The following is a 16539-nucleotide window of genomic DNA, read 5'->3' as shown; positions in this document are numbered from 1 at the left end:
GGGCTAGGGTTAGGGCTAGGGCTACAGTTTGGGTTGGGACTAAAGTTACAGTTAGGGTTTAGACTACATTTACGGTTGGGAATAGGGTTGGGATTAGGGTTAGGGGTCTGTCTGGGTTAGAGGTGTGGTTAGGGTTACTGTTGGGATTAGGGTTAGGGATGTGTTTGGATTAGGGTTTCAGTTATAATTGTGGGGTTTCCACTGTTTAGGCACATCAGGGGCTCTCCAAACGCGACATGGCGTCCGATCTTAATTCCAGCCAATTCTGCGTTGAAAAAGTAAAACAGTGCTTCTTCCCTTCCGAGCTCTCCCGTGTGCCCAAACAGGGGTTTACCCCAACATATGGGGTATCAGCCTACTCAGGACAAATAGGACAACAACTTTTGGGGTCCAATTTCTCCTGTTACCCTTGGGAAAATACAAAACTCGGGGCTAAAACATATTTTTTGTGGGAAAAAAAAAGATTTTTTATTTTCATGGCTCTGCGTTATAAACTGTAGTGAAACACTTGGGGGTTCAAAGTTCTCACAACACATCTACATTAGTTCCCTGGGGGGTCTAGTTTTCAATATGGGGTCACTTGTGGGGGGTTTCTACTGTTTAGGTACATTAGGGGTTCTGCAAACGCAATGTGACGTCTGCAGACCATTCCATCTAAGTCTGCATTCCAAATGGCGCTCCTTCCCTTCCGAGCTCTGCCATGCGCTCAAACGGTGGTTTCCCCCAATGTACGGGGTATCAGCGTACTCAGGACAAATTGGACAACAACGTTTGGGGTCGAATTTCTCCTCTTACCCTCGGGAAAATACAAAACTGGGGGCTAAAAAATAATTTTGGGGGGAAAGATTTTTTTTTTTAATTTTCACGGCTCTGCGTTACAAACTGTAGTGAAACACTTGGGGGTTCAAAGCTATCACAACACATCTAAATGAGTTCCTTAGGGGGTCTAGTTTCCAAAATGGTGTCACTTCTGGGAGGTTTCTACTGTTTAGGTACATTAGGGGCTCTGCAAATGCAATGTGACACCTGCAGACCATTCCATCTAAGTCCTCATTCCAAATGGAGCTCCTTCCCTTCCAAGCCCTCCCATGCGCCCAAACAGTGGTTCCCCACCACATATGGGGTATCAGCGCACTCAGGACAAATTGGACAACAAATTGTGGGGTCGAATGTCTCCTGTTACCCTCGGGAAAATACAAAACTGGGGGCTAAAAAATAATTTTTGTGGGAAAAAATTTTTGTTTTATTTTTACGGCTCTCCATTATAAACTTCTGTGAAGCCCTTGGTAGGTCAAAGCGCTCAGCACACATCTAGATAAGTTCCTAAGGGGGTCTACTTTCCAAAATGGTGTCACTTGTGGGGGGTTTCTACTGTTTAGGTACATTAGGGGCTCTGCAAACGCAATGTGACACCTGCAGACCATTCCATCTAAGTCTGCATTCAAATGGCACTCCTTCCCTTCTCAGCCCTCCCATGTGCCCAAACAGTGGTACCCCCCACATATGGTGTATCATCGCACTCAGGACAAATTGGGCAACAAATTTTGGGGTCCAATTTCTCCTGTTACCCTCAGGAAAATACAAAACTGGGGGCTAAAAAAATAATTTTTGTGGGAAAAAAATTTTGCTTTATTTTTACGGCTCTGCATTATAAACTTCTGTGAAGCACTTGGTGGGTCAAAGTGCTCACCACACCTCTAGATAAGTTCCTTAGGGGTCTACTTTCCAAAATGGTGTCATTTGTGGGGGGTTTCAATGTTTAGGCACATCACTGGCTCTTCAAACGCAACATGGCGTTCTATCTCAATTCCTGTCAATTTTGCTTTGAAAAGTCAAACGGCGCTCCTTCCCTTCCGAGCTCTGCCATCCGCCCAAACAGTGGTTTACCCCCACATATGGGGTATCAGCGTACTCAGGACAAATTGTACAACAACTTTTGAGGTCCAATTTCTTCTCTTACCCTTGGCAAAATAAAAAATTGGGGGCGAAAAGATAATTTTTGTGAAAAAATATGATTTTTTATTTTTACGGTTCTACATTATAAACTTCTGTGAAGCACTTGGTGGGTCAAAGTGCTCACCACACCTCTAGATAAGTTCATTAGGGGGTCTACTTTCCAAAATGGTGTCACTTGTGGGGGGTTTCAATGTTTAGGCACATCAGTGGCTCTTCAAACGCAACATGGCGTCCCATCTCAATTCCTGTCAATTTTGCATTGAAAAGTCAAACGGCGCTCCTTCCCTTCCGAGCTCTCCCATCCGCCCAAACAGTGGTTTACCCCCACATATGGGCTATCAGCGTACTCAGGACAAATTGTACAACAACTTTTGGGGTCCAATTTCTTCTCTTACCCTTGGGAAAATAAAAAATTGGGGGCGAAAAGATAATTTTTGTGAAAAAATATGATTTTTTATTTTTACGGTTCTACATTATAAACTTCTGTGAAGCACTTGGTGGGTCAAAGTGCTCACCACACCTCTAGATAAGTTCCTTAGGGGGTCTACTTTCCAAAATGGTGTCACTTGTGGGGGGTTTCAATGTTTAGCCACATCAGGGGCTCTCCAAACGAAACATGGCGTCCCATCTCAATTCCAGTCAAGTTTGCATTGAAAAGTCAAATGGCACTCCTTCGCTTCCGAGCTCTGCCATGCGCCCAAACAGTGGTTTATCCCCACATGTGGGGTATTGGCATACTCAGGACAAATTGTACAACAATGTTTGGGGTCCATTTTCTCCTGTTACCCTTGGTAAAATAAAACAAATTGGAGCTGAATTAAATTTTTTGTGAAAAAAAGTTAAATGTTCATTTTTATTTAAACATTCAAAAAATTCCTGTGAAGCACCAGAAGGGTTAATAAACTTCTTGAATATGGGTTTGAGCACCTTGAGGGGTGTAGTTTTTAGAATGGTGTCACACTTGGGGATTTTCTATCATATAGACCCCTCAAAATGACTTCAAATGAGATGTGGTCCCTAAAATAAAATGGTGTTGTAGAAATGAGAAATTGCTGGTCAACTTTTAACCCTTATAACTCCCTAACAAAAAAAAATTTTGGTTCCAAAATTGTGCTGATGTAAAGTAGACATGTGGGAAATGTTACTTATTAAGTATTTTGTGTGACATATCTCTGTGATTTAATTGCATAAAAATTCAAAGTTGGAAAATTGCGAAATTTTCATAATTGTCGCCAAATTTCCGTTTTTTTCACAAATAAACGCAGGTACTATCAAAGAATTTTTACCATTATCATGAAGTACAATATGTCACGAGAAAACAATGTCAGAATCACCAGGATCCATTGAAGCGTTCCAGAGTTATAACCTCATAAAGGGACAGTGGTCAGAATTGTAAAAATTGGCCCGGTCATTAACGTGCAAACCACCCTTGGGGGTAAAGGGGTTAATTTCTCTGTCCTCCGATGTGATCGCACATCAGAGGACAGAGAAAAGGGGAGAAAAGAGGTCCCAGGTAGCCCCCCAATACTTACCTGTCTCCCCCGGTGCTCCTCGTGGCTCCCGATGGGCGCCGCCATCTTCAAAATGGCGGGCGCATGCGCAGTGCGCCCGCCGGCCGGCCCCGGGAGAATCTTTGGGGTCTCGGCTACCGGGGGTAGCCGAGACCCCAAAGAGGATGATCGGGGTTGGTTTTACCAAACCCTGTTTTGCGATCGCCGGTAATTAACTGATTACCGGCGACCGCAAAAAAAATAAAAGAAGCTAAGTGTAATTCTCTGTCCTCTGATGTGATCGCACATCAGAGGACAGAGAAATAGGGGGATTCGGGGACCCTAACATACTTACCGGTGTCCCTGGGTCCTCTGTTATGTTTGCTAATGACAGGTGTTATGAAGGCAATCCAGAAACACAGTGTGCTTAGCGATCAGAGCGCACACAGTGATCTGACAAATACCCAAAAATACAAGAACGAGCTCTGAGACGTAGAAACTCTGTAGACTGCACACCTGATCCTATCCTAAACACAACTAAAAGCGGCTGTGGATTGCGCCTAACAACTACCTAGGCAACTCGGCACAGCCTAAGAAACTAGCTAGCCTGAAGATAGAAAAATAGGCCTGACTTGCCCCAGAGAAATTCCCCAAAGGAAAAGGCAGCCCCCCACATATAATGACTGTGAGTAAGATGAAAAGACAAAACGTAGGGATGAAATAGATTCAGCAAAGTGGGGCCCGATATTCTAGGACAGAGCGAGGACAGTAAAGCGAACTTTGCAGTCTACAAAAAACCCTAAAGCAAAACCACGCAAAGGGGGCAAAAAAAACCCACCGTGCCGAACTAACGGCACGGCGGTACACCCTTTGCGTCTCAGAGCTTCCAGCAAAACAAAAGACAAGCTGGACAGAAAAAAAGCAACAAAAAAGCAAAAAGCACTTAGCTATACAGAGCAGCAGGTCACAGGAACAATCAGGAGAAGCTCAGATCCAACACTGAAACATTGACAAGGAGCAAGGATAGCAGCATCAGGCGGAGTTAAGTAATGAAGCAGTTAACGAGCTCACCAGAACACCTGAGGGAGGAAGCTCAGAAGCTGCAGTACCACTTGTGACCACAGGAGTGAATTCAGCCACAGAATTCACAACAGTACCCCCCCCTTGAGGAGGGGTCACCGAACCCTCACCAGAGCCCCCAGGCCGACCAGGATGAGCCGCATGAAAGGCACGAACAAGATCGGAAGCATGAACATCAGAGGCAAAAACCCAGGAATTATCTTCCTGAGCATAACCCTTCCATTTAACCAGATACTGGAGTTTCCGTCTAGAAACACGAGAATCCAAAATCTTCTCCACAATATACTCCAATTCCCCCTCCACCAAAACCGGGGCAGGAGGCTCAACAGATGGAACCATAGGTGCCACGTATCTCCGCAACAACGACCTATGGAATACATTATGTATGGAAAAGGAGTCTGGGAGGGTCAAACGAAAAGACACAGGATTGAGAACCTCAGAAATCCTATACGGACCAATAAAACGAGGTTTAAATTTAGGAGAGGAAACCTTCATAGGAATATGACGAGAAGATAACCAAACCAGATCCCCAACACGAAGTCGGGGACCCACACGGCGTCTGCGATTAGCGAAAAGTTGAGCTTTCTCCTGGGACAAGATCAAATTGTCCACTACCTGAGTCCAGATCTGCTGCAACCTATCCACCACAGAATCCACACCAGGACAGTCCGAAGACTCAACCTGTCCTGAAGAGAAACGAGGATGGAACCCAGAATTGCAAAAAAATGGAGAAACCAAGGTAGCCGAGCTGGCCCGATTATTAAGGGCGAACTCAGCCAACGGCAAAAAGGACACCCAATCATCCTGGTCTGCAGAAACAAAACATCTCAGATATGTTTCCAAGGTCTGATTGGTTCGTTCGGTCTGGCCATTAGTCTGAGGATGGAAAGCCGAGGAAAAGGATAGGTCAATGCCCATCCTACCACAAAAGGCTCGCCAAAACCTTGAAACAAACTGGGAACCTCTGTCAGAAACAATATTCTCAGGAATGCCATGCAACCGAACCACATGCTGAAAGAACAAAGGTACCAAATCAGAGGAGGAAGGCAATTTAGCCAAGGGCACCAGATGGACCATTTTAGAAAAGCGATCACAGACCACCCAAATGACTGACATCTTTTGAGAAACGGGAAGGTCAGAAATGAAATCCATCGAAATATGTGTCCAAGGCCTCTTTGGGACCGGCAAGGGCAAAAGCAACCCACTGGCACGAGAACAGCAGGGCTTAGCCCTAGCACAAATCCCACAGGACTGCACAAAAGTACGTACATCCCGTGACAGAGATGGCCACCAGAAGGATCTAGCCACTAACTCTCTGGTACCAAAGATTCCAGGATGACCAGCCAACACCGAACAATGAAGTTCAGAGATAAGTTTATTAGTCCACCTATCAGGGACGAACAGTTTCTCTGCTGGACAACGATCAGGTTTATTCGCCTGAAATTTTTGCAGCACCCGCCGCAAATCAGGGGAGATGGCAGACACAATGACTCCTTCCTTGAGGATACCCGCTGGCTCAGATAAACCCGGAGAGTCGGGCACAAAACTCCTAGACAGAGCATCCGCCTTCACATTTTTAGAGCCCGGAAGGTACGAAATCACAAAGTCGAAGCGGGCAAAAAATAACGACCAACGGGCCTGTCTAGGATTCAAGCGCTTGGCAGACTCGAGATAAGTCAAGTTCTTATGATCAGTCAATACCACCACGCGATGCTTAGCTCCTTCAAGCCAATGACGCCACTCCTCGAATGCCCACTTCATGGCCAGCAACTCTCGATTGCCCACATCATAATTACGCTCAGCGGGCGAAAACTTCCTGGAAAAGAAAGCACATGGTTTCATCACTGAGCAATCAGAACCTCTCTGTGACAAAACCGCCCCTGCTCCAATCTCAGAAGCATCAACCTCGACCTGGAACGGAAGAGAAACATCTGGCTGACACAACACAGGGGCAGAACAAAAACGACGCTTCAACTCCTGAAAAGCTTCCACAGCAGCAGAAGACCAATTAACCAAATCAGCACCCTTCTTGGTCAAATCGGTCAATGGTTTGGCAATGCTAGAAAAATTACAGATGAAGCGACAATAAAAATTAGCAAAGCCCAGGAACTTTTGCAGACTTTTCAGAGATGTCGGCTGAATCCAATCCTGGATGGCTTGGACCTTAACTGGATCCATCTCGATAGTAGAAGGGGTAAAGATGAACCCCAAAAATGAAACTTTCTGCACACCGAAGAGACACTTTGATCCCTTCACAAACAAAGAGTTAGCACGCAGGACCTGAAAAACCATTCTGACCTGCTTCACATGAGACTCCCAATCATCTGAGAAGATCAAAATGTCATCCAAGTAAACAATCAGGAATTTATCCAGATACTCACGGAAGATGTCATGCATAAAAGACTGAAACACAGATGGAGCATTGGCAAGTCCGAACGGCATCACTAGATACTCAAAATGACCCTCGGGCGTATTGAATGCAGTTTTCCATTCATCTCCTTGCCTGATTCTCACCAGATTATACGCACCACGAAGATCTATCTTAGTGAACCAACTAGCCCCCTTAATCCGAGCAAACAAGTCAGATAACAATGGCAAGGGATACTGAAATTTAACAGTGATCTTATTAAGAAGGCGGTAATCAATACACGGTCTCAGCGAACCATCCTTCTTGGCTACAAAGAAGAACCCTGCTCCCAGTGGTGATGACGATGGGCGAATATGTCCCTTCTCCAGGGATTCCTTCACATAACTGCGCATAGCGGCGTGTTCGGGCACGGATAAATTAAATAATCGACCTTTAGGGAATTTACTACCAGGAATCAAATTGATAGCACAATCACAATCCCTATGCGGAGGTAGAGCATCGGACTTGGGCTCTTCAAATACATCCTGATAATCAGACAAGAACTCTGGGACCTCAGAAGGGGTGGATGACGAAATCGACAAAAATGGAACATCACCATGTACCCCCTGACAACCCCAGCTGGATACCGACATGGAATTCCAATCCAATACTGGATTATGGGTTTGTAGCCATGGCAACCCCAACACGACCACATCATGCAGATTATGCAACACCAGAAAGCGAATAACTTCCTGATGTGCAGGAGCCATGCACATGGTCAGCTGGGCCCAGTATTGAGGTATATTCTTGGCCAAAGGTGTAGCATCAATTCCTCTCAATGGAATAGGACACCGCAAAGGCTCCAAGAAAAACCCACAACGTTTAGCATAATCCAAATCCATCAGATTCAGGGCAGCGCCCGAATCCACAAACGCCATGACAGAAAACGACGACAAAGAGCATATCAAGGTAATGGACAGAAGGAATTTGGACTGTACAGTACCAATGACGGCAGACCTAGCGGACCGCTTAGTGCGCTTAGGACAATCAGAAATAGCATGAGTGGAATCACCACAGTAGAAACACAGACCATTCAGACGTCTGTATTCCTGCCGTTCAACTCTAGTCATAGTCCTATCGCACTGCATAGGCTCAGGTTTAACCTCAGGCAGTACCGCCAAATGGTGCACAGATTTACGCTCGCGCAAGCGTCGACCGATCTGAATGGCCAAAGACAAAGACTCATTCAAACCAGCAGGCATAGGAAATCCCACCATGACATCCTTAAGAGCCTCAGAGAGACCCTTTCTGAACAAAGCTGCCAGCGCAGATTCATTCCACTGAGTGAGTACTGACCATTTCCTAAATTTCTGACAATATACTTCTATATCATCCTGACCCTGGCACAAAGCCAGCAAATTTTTCTCAGCCTGATCCACTGAATTAGGCTCATCGTACAGCAATCCGAGTGCCAGGAAAAACGCATCGACACTACTCAATGCAGGGTCTCCTGGCGCAAGAGAAAATGCCCAGTCTTGAGGGTCGCCGCGCAAAAAAGAAATAATAATCAAAACCTGTTGAATAGGATTACCAGAAGAATGAGGTTTCAAGGCCAGAAATAGCTTACAATTATTTTTGAAACTTAGAAACTTAGTTCTATCTCCAAAAAACAAATCAGGAATAGGAATTCTTGGTTCTAACATAGATTTCTGATCAATAGTATCTTGAATTTTTTGTACATTTATAACGAGATTATCCATTGAAGAGCACAGACCCTGAATATCCATGTCCACACCTGTGTCCAGAATCACCCAAATGTCTAGGGGAAAAAAAAAGTGAACACAGAGCAGAAAAAAAAAAAAAAAATGATGTCAGAACTTTTTCTTTCCCTCTATTGAGAATCATTAGTTTGGCTCCTTGTACTGTTATGTTTGCTAATGACAGGTGTTATGAAGGCAATCCAGAAACACAGTGTGCTTAGCGATCAGAGCGCACACAGTGATCTGACAAATACCCAAAAATACAAGAACGAGCTCTGAGACGTAGAAACTCTGTAGACTGCACACCTGATCCTATCCTAAACACAACTAAAAGCGGCTGTGAATTGCGCCTAACAACTACCTAGGCAACTCGGCACAGCCTAAGAAACTAGCTAGCCTGAAGATAGAAAAATAGGCCTGACTTGCCCCAGAGAAATTCCCTAAAGGAAAGGAAAAGGCAGCCCCCCACATATAATGACTGTGAGTAAGATGAAAAGACAAAACGTAGGGATGAAATAGATTCAGCAAAGTGGGGCCCGATATTCTAGGACAGAGCGAGGACAGTAAAGCGAACTTTGCAGTCTACAAAAAACCCTAAAGCAAAACCAAGCTGGACAGAAAAAAAGCAACAAAAAAGCAAAAAGCACTTAGCTATACAGAGCAGCAGGTCACAGGAACAATCAGGAGAAGCTCAGATCCAACACTGAAACATTGACAAGGAGCAAGGATAGCAGCATCAGGCGGAGTTAAGTAATGAAGCAGTTAACGAGCTCACCAGAACACCTGAGGGAGGAAGCTCAGAAGCTGCAGTACCACTTGTGACCACAGGAGTGAATTCAGCCACAGATTTCACAACAGTCCTCCTGCTGCTCCTCCTGGCCGCCGGCGTCTTCTGGGGAAAAGAAAATGGCGGGCGCATGCGCAGTGCGCCCGCCATCTGTCTCCATCTGCCGGCCGGCAGGAGAAGAGCAGTTGGGGCTAAAATTAGGGTTAGGGGTAGGGTTAGGGTTAGGGGTAGGGTTAGGGGTAGGGTTAGGGTTAGGGGTAGGGTTAGGGCTAGGGGTAGGGTTAGGGGTAGGGTTAGGGCTAGGGTTAGGGGTAGGGTTAGGGGTAGGGTTAGGGCTAGGGTTAGGGGTAGGGTTGGCTCTAAATTTAGGGTTAGGCTTCTTTCACACTTACGTCGGTACGGGGCCGTCGCAATGCGTCGGCCCGACATACCGACGCACGTTGTGAAAATTGTGCACAACGTGGGCAGCGGATGTAGTTTTTCAACGCATCCACTGCCCAATCTATGTCCTGGGAAGGAGGGGGCGGAGTTACGGCCACGCATGCGCGGTCAGAAATGGCGGATGCGATGTACAAAAAAAGTTACATTGAACGTTTTTTTGTGCTGACGGTCCGCCAAAACACTGATCCAGTGCACGACGGACGTGACGTGTGGCCATCCATCACGATCCATCGGCAATACAAGTCTATGGGCAAAGAACGCATCCTGCGGGCACATTTGCAGGATCCGTTTCTTGTCCAAAACGACAGATTGCGACGGATGCCAAACGACGCAAGTGTGAAAGTAGCCTTAGGGCTAGGGTTAGGGTTGGGGCTAAGGTTAGGGCTAGGGTTGGGGCTAAAGTTAGGGTTAGAGTTGGGATTAGGGTTAGGGTTTGGATTAGGGTTGGTATTAGGGTTAGGGTTGGCATTAGGGTTACACTTGGGATTAGGGTTAGGTTTGGGATTAGGTTTAAGGTTAGGGTTGTGATTAGGGGTGTATTGGGATTAGGGTTAGGTTTGAGGTTAGGGTTGAGATTAGGATTAGGGGTGTGTTGGATTTAGGGTTTTGAATAGGGTTATGGTTAGGGTTGACATTAGGGTTGTTTTGGGGTAAGGGTTGTGATTATGGTTAGGGTTAGTGATTAGGATTATGGATCACGTTGGGATTAGGGTTAGGGGTGTGTTGGGGTTAGGGTTGTGTTATGAACAGGTGATTCAGAACCACAATGGACCTAGTGGTTAAGAGCACACAAGTGACCTGGTAGTTACTAACATAGGACGAGCTCTGAGACGTGGGAACTCTGCTGACCGCAATCCCTAATCCTATCATACCACACTAGAGGTAGCCGTGGATTGCGCCTAACGCTCCCTATGCAACTCGGCACAGCCTGAGAAACTAGCTAGCCCTGAAGATAGAAAAATAAGCCTACCTTGCCTCAGAGAAATTCCCCAAAGGAAAAGGCAGCCCCCCACATATAATGACTGTGAGTTAAGATGAAAATACAAACACAGAGATGAAATAGATTTAGCAAAGTGAGGCCCGACTTACTGAACAGACCGAGGATAGGAAAGATAGCTTTGCGGTCAACACAAAAACCTACAAACAACCACGCAGAGGGGCAAAAAGACCCTCCGCACCGACTAACGGTACGGAGGTGCTCCCTCTGCGTCTCAGAGCTTCCAGCAAGCAAGAAAAACCAATATAGCAAGCTGGACAGAAAATATAGCAACCAAAAATAACACAAGCAAAACTTAGCTTATGCAGAGCAGACAGGCCACAAGAACGATCCAGGAGAAAGCAAGACCAATACTGGAACATTGACTGGAGGCCAGGAACAAAGAACTAGGTGGAGTTAAATAGAGCAGCACCTAACGACTTAACCTCGTCACCTGAGGAAGGAAACTCATAGACAGAACCAGCCGAAGTACCACTCATGACCACAGGAGGGAGCTTGACCACAGAACTCACAACAGTACCCCCCCCCTTGAGGAGGGGTCACCGAACCCTCACCAGAGCCCCCAGGCCGACCAGGATGAGCCGCATGAAAGGCACGAACAAGATCGGAAGCATGAACATCAGAGGCAAAAACCCAGGAATTATCTTCCTGAGCATAACCCTTCCATTTAACCAGATACTGGAGTTTCCGTCTAGAAACACGAGAATCCAAAATCTTCTCCACAATATACTCCAATTCCCCCTCCACCAAAACCGGGGCAGGAGGCTCAACAGATGGAACCATAGGTGCCACGTATCTCCGCAACAACGACCTATGGAATACATTATGTATGGAAAAGGAGTCTGGGAGGGTCAAACGAAAAGACACAGGATTGAGAACCTCAGAAATCCTATACGGACCAATAAAACGAGGTTTAAATTTAGGAGAGGAAACCTTCATAGGAATATGACGAGAAGATAACCAAACCAGATCCCCAACACGAAGTCGGGGACCCACACGGCGTCTGCGATTAGCGAAAAGTTGAGCTTTCTCCTGGGACAAGATCAAATTGTCCACTACCTGAGTCCAGATCTGCTGCAACCTATCCACCACAGAATCCACACCAGGACAGTCCGAAGACTCAACCTGTCCTGAAGAGAAACGAGGATGGAACCCAGAATTGCAAAAAAATGGAGAAACCAAGGTAGCCGAGCTGGCCCGATTATTAAGGGCGAACTCAGCCAACGGCAAAAAGGACACCCAATCATCCTGGTCTGCAGAAACAAAACATCTCAGATATGTTTCCAAGGTCTGATTGGTTCGTTCGGTCTGGCCATTAGTCTGAGGATGGAAAGCCGAGGAAAAGGATAGGTCAATGCCCATCCTACCACAAAAGGCTCGCCAAAACCTTGAAACAAACTGGGAACCTCTGTCAGAAACAATATTCTCAGGAATGCCATGCAACCGAACCACATGCTGAAAGAACAAAGGTACCAAATCAGAGGAGGAAGGCAATTTAGCCAAGGGCACCAGATGGACCATTTTAGAAAAGCGATCACAGACCACCCAAATGACTGACATCTTTTGAGAAACGGGAAGGTCAGAAATGAAATCCATCGAAATATGTGTCCAAGGCCTCTTTGGGACCGGCAAGGGCAAAAGCAACCCACTGGCACGAGAACAGCAGGGCTTAGCCCTAGCACAAATCCCACAGGACTGCACAAAAGTACGTACATCCCGTGACAGAGATGGCCACCAGAAGGATCTAGCCACTAACTCTCTGGTACCAAAGATTCCAGGATGACCAGCCAACACCGAACAATGAAGTTCAGAGATAAGTTTATTAGTCCACCTATCAGGGACGAACAGTTTCTCTGCTGGACAACGATCAGGTTTATTCGCCTGAAATTTTTGCAGCACCCGCCGCAAATCAGGGGAGATGGCAGACACAATGACTCCTTCCTTGAGGATACCCGCTGGCTCAGATAAACCCGGAGAGTCGGGCACAAAACTCCTAGACAGAGCATCCGCCTTCACATTTTTAGAGCCCGGAAGGTACGAAATCACAAAGTCGAAGCGGGCAAAAAATAACGACCAACGGGCCTGTCTAGGATTCAAGCGCTTGGCAGACTCGAGATAAGTCAAGTTCTTATGATCAGTCAATACCACCACGCGATGCTTAGCTCCTTCAAGCCAATGACGCCACTCCTCGAATGCCCACTTCATGGCCAGCAACTCTCGATTGCCCACATCATAATTACGCTCAGCGGGCGAAAACTTCCTGGAAAAGAAAGCACATGGTTTCATCACTGAGCAATCAGAACCTCTCTGTGACAAAACCGCCCCTGCTCCAATCTCAGAAGCATCAACCTCGACCTGGAACGGAAGAGAAACATCTGGCTGACACAACACAGGGGCAGAACAAAAACGACGCTTCAACTCCTGAAAAGCTTCCACAGCAGCAGAAGACCAATTAACCAAATCAGCACCCTTCTTGGTCAAATCGGTCAATGGTTTGACAATGCTAGAAAAATTACAGATGAAGCGACGATAAAAATTAGCAAAGCCCAGGAACTTTTGCAGACTTTTCAGAGATGTCGGCTGAATCCAATCCTGGATGGCTTGGACCTTAACTGGATCCATCTCGATAGTAGAAGGGGTAAAGATGAACCCCAAAAATGAAACTTTCTGCACACCGAAGAGACACTTTGATCCCTTCACAAACAAAGAGTTAGCACGCAGGACCTGAAAAACCATTCTGACCTGCTTCACATGAGACTCCCAATCATCTGAGAAGATCAAAATGTCATCCAAGTAAACAATCAGGAATTTATCCAGATACTCACGGAAGATGTCATGCATAAAAGACTGAAACACAGATGGAGCATTGGCAAGTCCGAACGGCATCACTAGATACTCAAAATCACCCTCGGGCGTATTGAATGCAGTTTTCCATTCATCTCCTTGCCTGATTCTCACCAGATTATACGCACCACGAAGATCTATCTTAGTGAACCAACTAGCCCCCTTAATCCGAGCAAACAAGTCAGATAACAATGGCAAGGGATACTGAAATTTAACAGTGATCTTATTAAGAAGGCGGTAATCAATACACGGTCTCAGCGAACCATCCTTCTTGGCTACAAAGAAGAACCCTGCTCCCAGTGGTGATGACGATGGGCGAATATGTCCCTTCTCCAGGGATTCCTTCACATAACTGCGCATAGCGGCGTGTTCGGGCACGGATAAATTAAATAATCGACCTTTAGGGAATTTACTACCAGGAATCAAATTGATAGCACAATCACAATCCCTATGCGGAGGTAGAGCATCGGACTTGGGCTCTTCAAATACATCCTGATAATCAGACAAGAACTCTGGGACCTCAGAAGGGGTGGATGACGAAATCGACAAAAATGGAACATCACCATGTACCCCCTGACAACCCCAGCTGGATACCGACATGGAATTCCAATCCAATACTGGATTATGGGTTTGTAGCCATGGCAACCCCAACACGACCACATCATGCAGATTATGCAACACCAGAAAGCGAATAACTTCCTGATGTGCAGGAGCCATGCACATGGTCAGCTGGGCCCAGTATTGAGGTATATTCTTGGCCAAAGGTGTAGCATCAATTCCTCTCAATGGAATAGGACACCGCAAAGGCTCCAAGAAAAACCCACAACGTTTAGCATAATCCAAATCCATCAGATTCAGGGCAGCGCCCGAATCCACAAACGCCATGACAGAAAATGACGACAAAGAGCATATCAAGGTAATGGACAGAAGGAATTTGGACTGTACAGTACCAATGACGGCAGACCTAGCGGACCGCTTAGTGCGCTTAGGACAATCAGAAATAGCATGAGTGGAATCACCACAGTAGAAACACAGACCATTCAGACGTCTGTATTCCTGCCGTTCAACTCTAGTCATAGTCCTATCGCACTGCATAGGCTCAGGTTTAACCTCAGGCAGTACCGCCAAATGGTGCACAGATTTACGCTCGCGCAAGCGTCGACCGATCTGAATGGCCAAAGACAAAGACTCATTCAAACCAGCAGGCATAGGAAATCCCACCATGACATCCTTAAGAGCCTCAGAGAGACCCTTTCTGAACAAAGCTGCCAGCGCAGATTCATTCCACTGAGTGAGTACTGACCATTTCCTAAATTTCTGACAATATACTTCTATATCATCCTGACCCTGGCACAAAGCCAGCAAATTTTTCTCAGCCTGATCCACTGAATTAGGCTCATCGTACAGCAATCCGAGCGCCAGGAAAAACGCATCGACACTACTCAATGCAGGGTCTCCTGGCGCAAGAGAAAATGCCCAGTCTTGAGGGTCGCCGCGCAAAAAAGAAATAATAATCAAAACCTGTTGAATAGGATTACCAGAAGAATGAGGTTTCAAGGCCAGAAATAGCTTACAATTATTTTTGAAACTTAGAAACTTAGTTCTATCTCCAAAAAACAAATCAGGAATAGGAATTCTTGGTTCTAACATAGATTTCTGATCAATAGTATCTTGAATTTTTTGTACATTTATAACGAGATTATCCATTGAAGAGCACAGACCCTGAATATCCATGTCCACACCTGTGTCCAGAATCACCCAAATGTCTAGGGGAAAAAAAAAAGTGAACACAGAGCAGAAAAAAAAAAAAAAATGATGTCAGAACTTTTTCTTTCCCTCTATTGAGAATCATTAGTTTGGCTCCTTGTACTGTTATGTTTGCTAATGACAGGTGTTATGAAGGCAATCCAGAAACACAGTGTGCTTAGCGATCAGAGCGCACACAGTGATCTGACAAATACCCAAAAATACAAGAACGAGCTCTGAGACGTAGAAACTCTGTAGACTGCACACCTGATCCTATCCTAAACACAACTAAAAGCGGCTGTGGATTGCGCCTAACAACTACCTAGGCAACTCGGCACAGCCTAAGAAACTAGCTAGCCTGAAGATAGAAAAATAGGCCTGACTTGCCCCAGAGAAATTCCCCAAAGGAAATGGCAGCCCCCCACATATAATGACTGTGAGTAAGATGAAAAGACAAAACGTAGGGATGAAATAGATTCAGCAAAGTGGGGCCCGATATTCTAGGACAGAGCGAGGACAGTAAAGCGAACTTTGCAGTCTACAAAAAACCCTAAAGCAAAACCACGCAAAGGGGGCAAAAAAAAACCACCGTGCTGAACTAACGGTACGGCGGTACACCCTTTGCGTCTCAGAGCTTCCTGCAAAACAAAAGACAAGCTGGACAGAAAAAAAGCAACAAAAAAGCAAAAAGCACTTAGCTATACAGAGCAGCAGGTCACAGGAACAATCAGGAGAAGCTCAGATCCAACACTGAAACATTGACAAGGAGCAAGGATAGCAGCATCAGGCGGAGTTAAGTAATGAAGCAGTTAACGAGCTCACCAGAACACCTGAGGGAGGAAGCTCAGAAGCTGCAGTACCACTTGTGACCACAGGAGTGAATTCAGCCACAGAATTCACAACAGTCCTCCTGCTGCTCCTCCTGGCCGCCGGCGTCTTCTGGGGAAAAGAAAATGGCGGGCGCATGCGCAGTGCGCCCGCCATCTGTCTCCATCTGCCGGCCGGCAGGAGAAGAGCAGTTGGGGCTAAAATTAAGGTTAGGGGTAGGGTTAGGGTTAGGGGTAGGGTTAGGGGTAGGGTTAGGGTTAGGG

This window comes from Ranitomeya imitator, chromosome 1 (assembly GCF_032444005.1).
Source record: "Ranitomeya imitator isolate aRanImi1 chromosome 1, aRanImi1.pri, whole genome shotgun sequence".
NCBI classification, from domain to species: domain Eukaryota; kingdom Metazoa; phylum Chordata; class Amphibia; order Anura; family Dendrobatidae; genus Ranitomeya; species Ranitomeya imitator.
The sequence above is the reverse complement of the archived record's forward strand: the minus strand, read 5'-3'. Positions refer to the sequence as shown.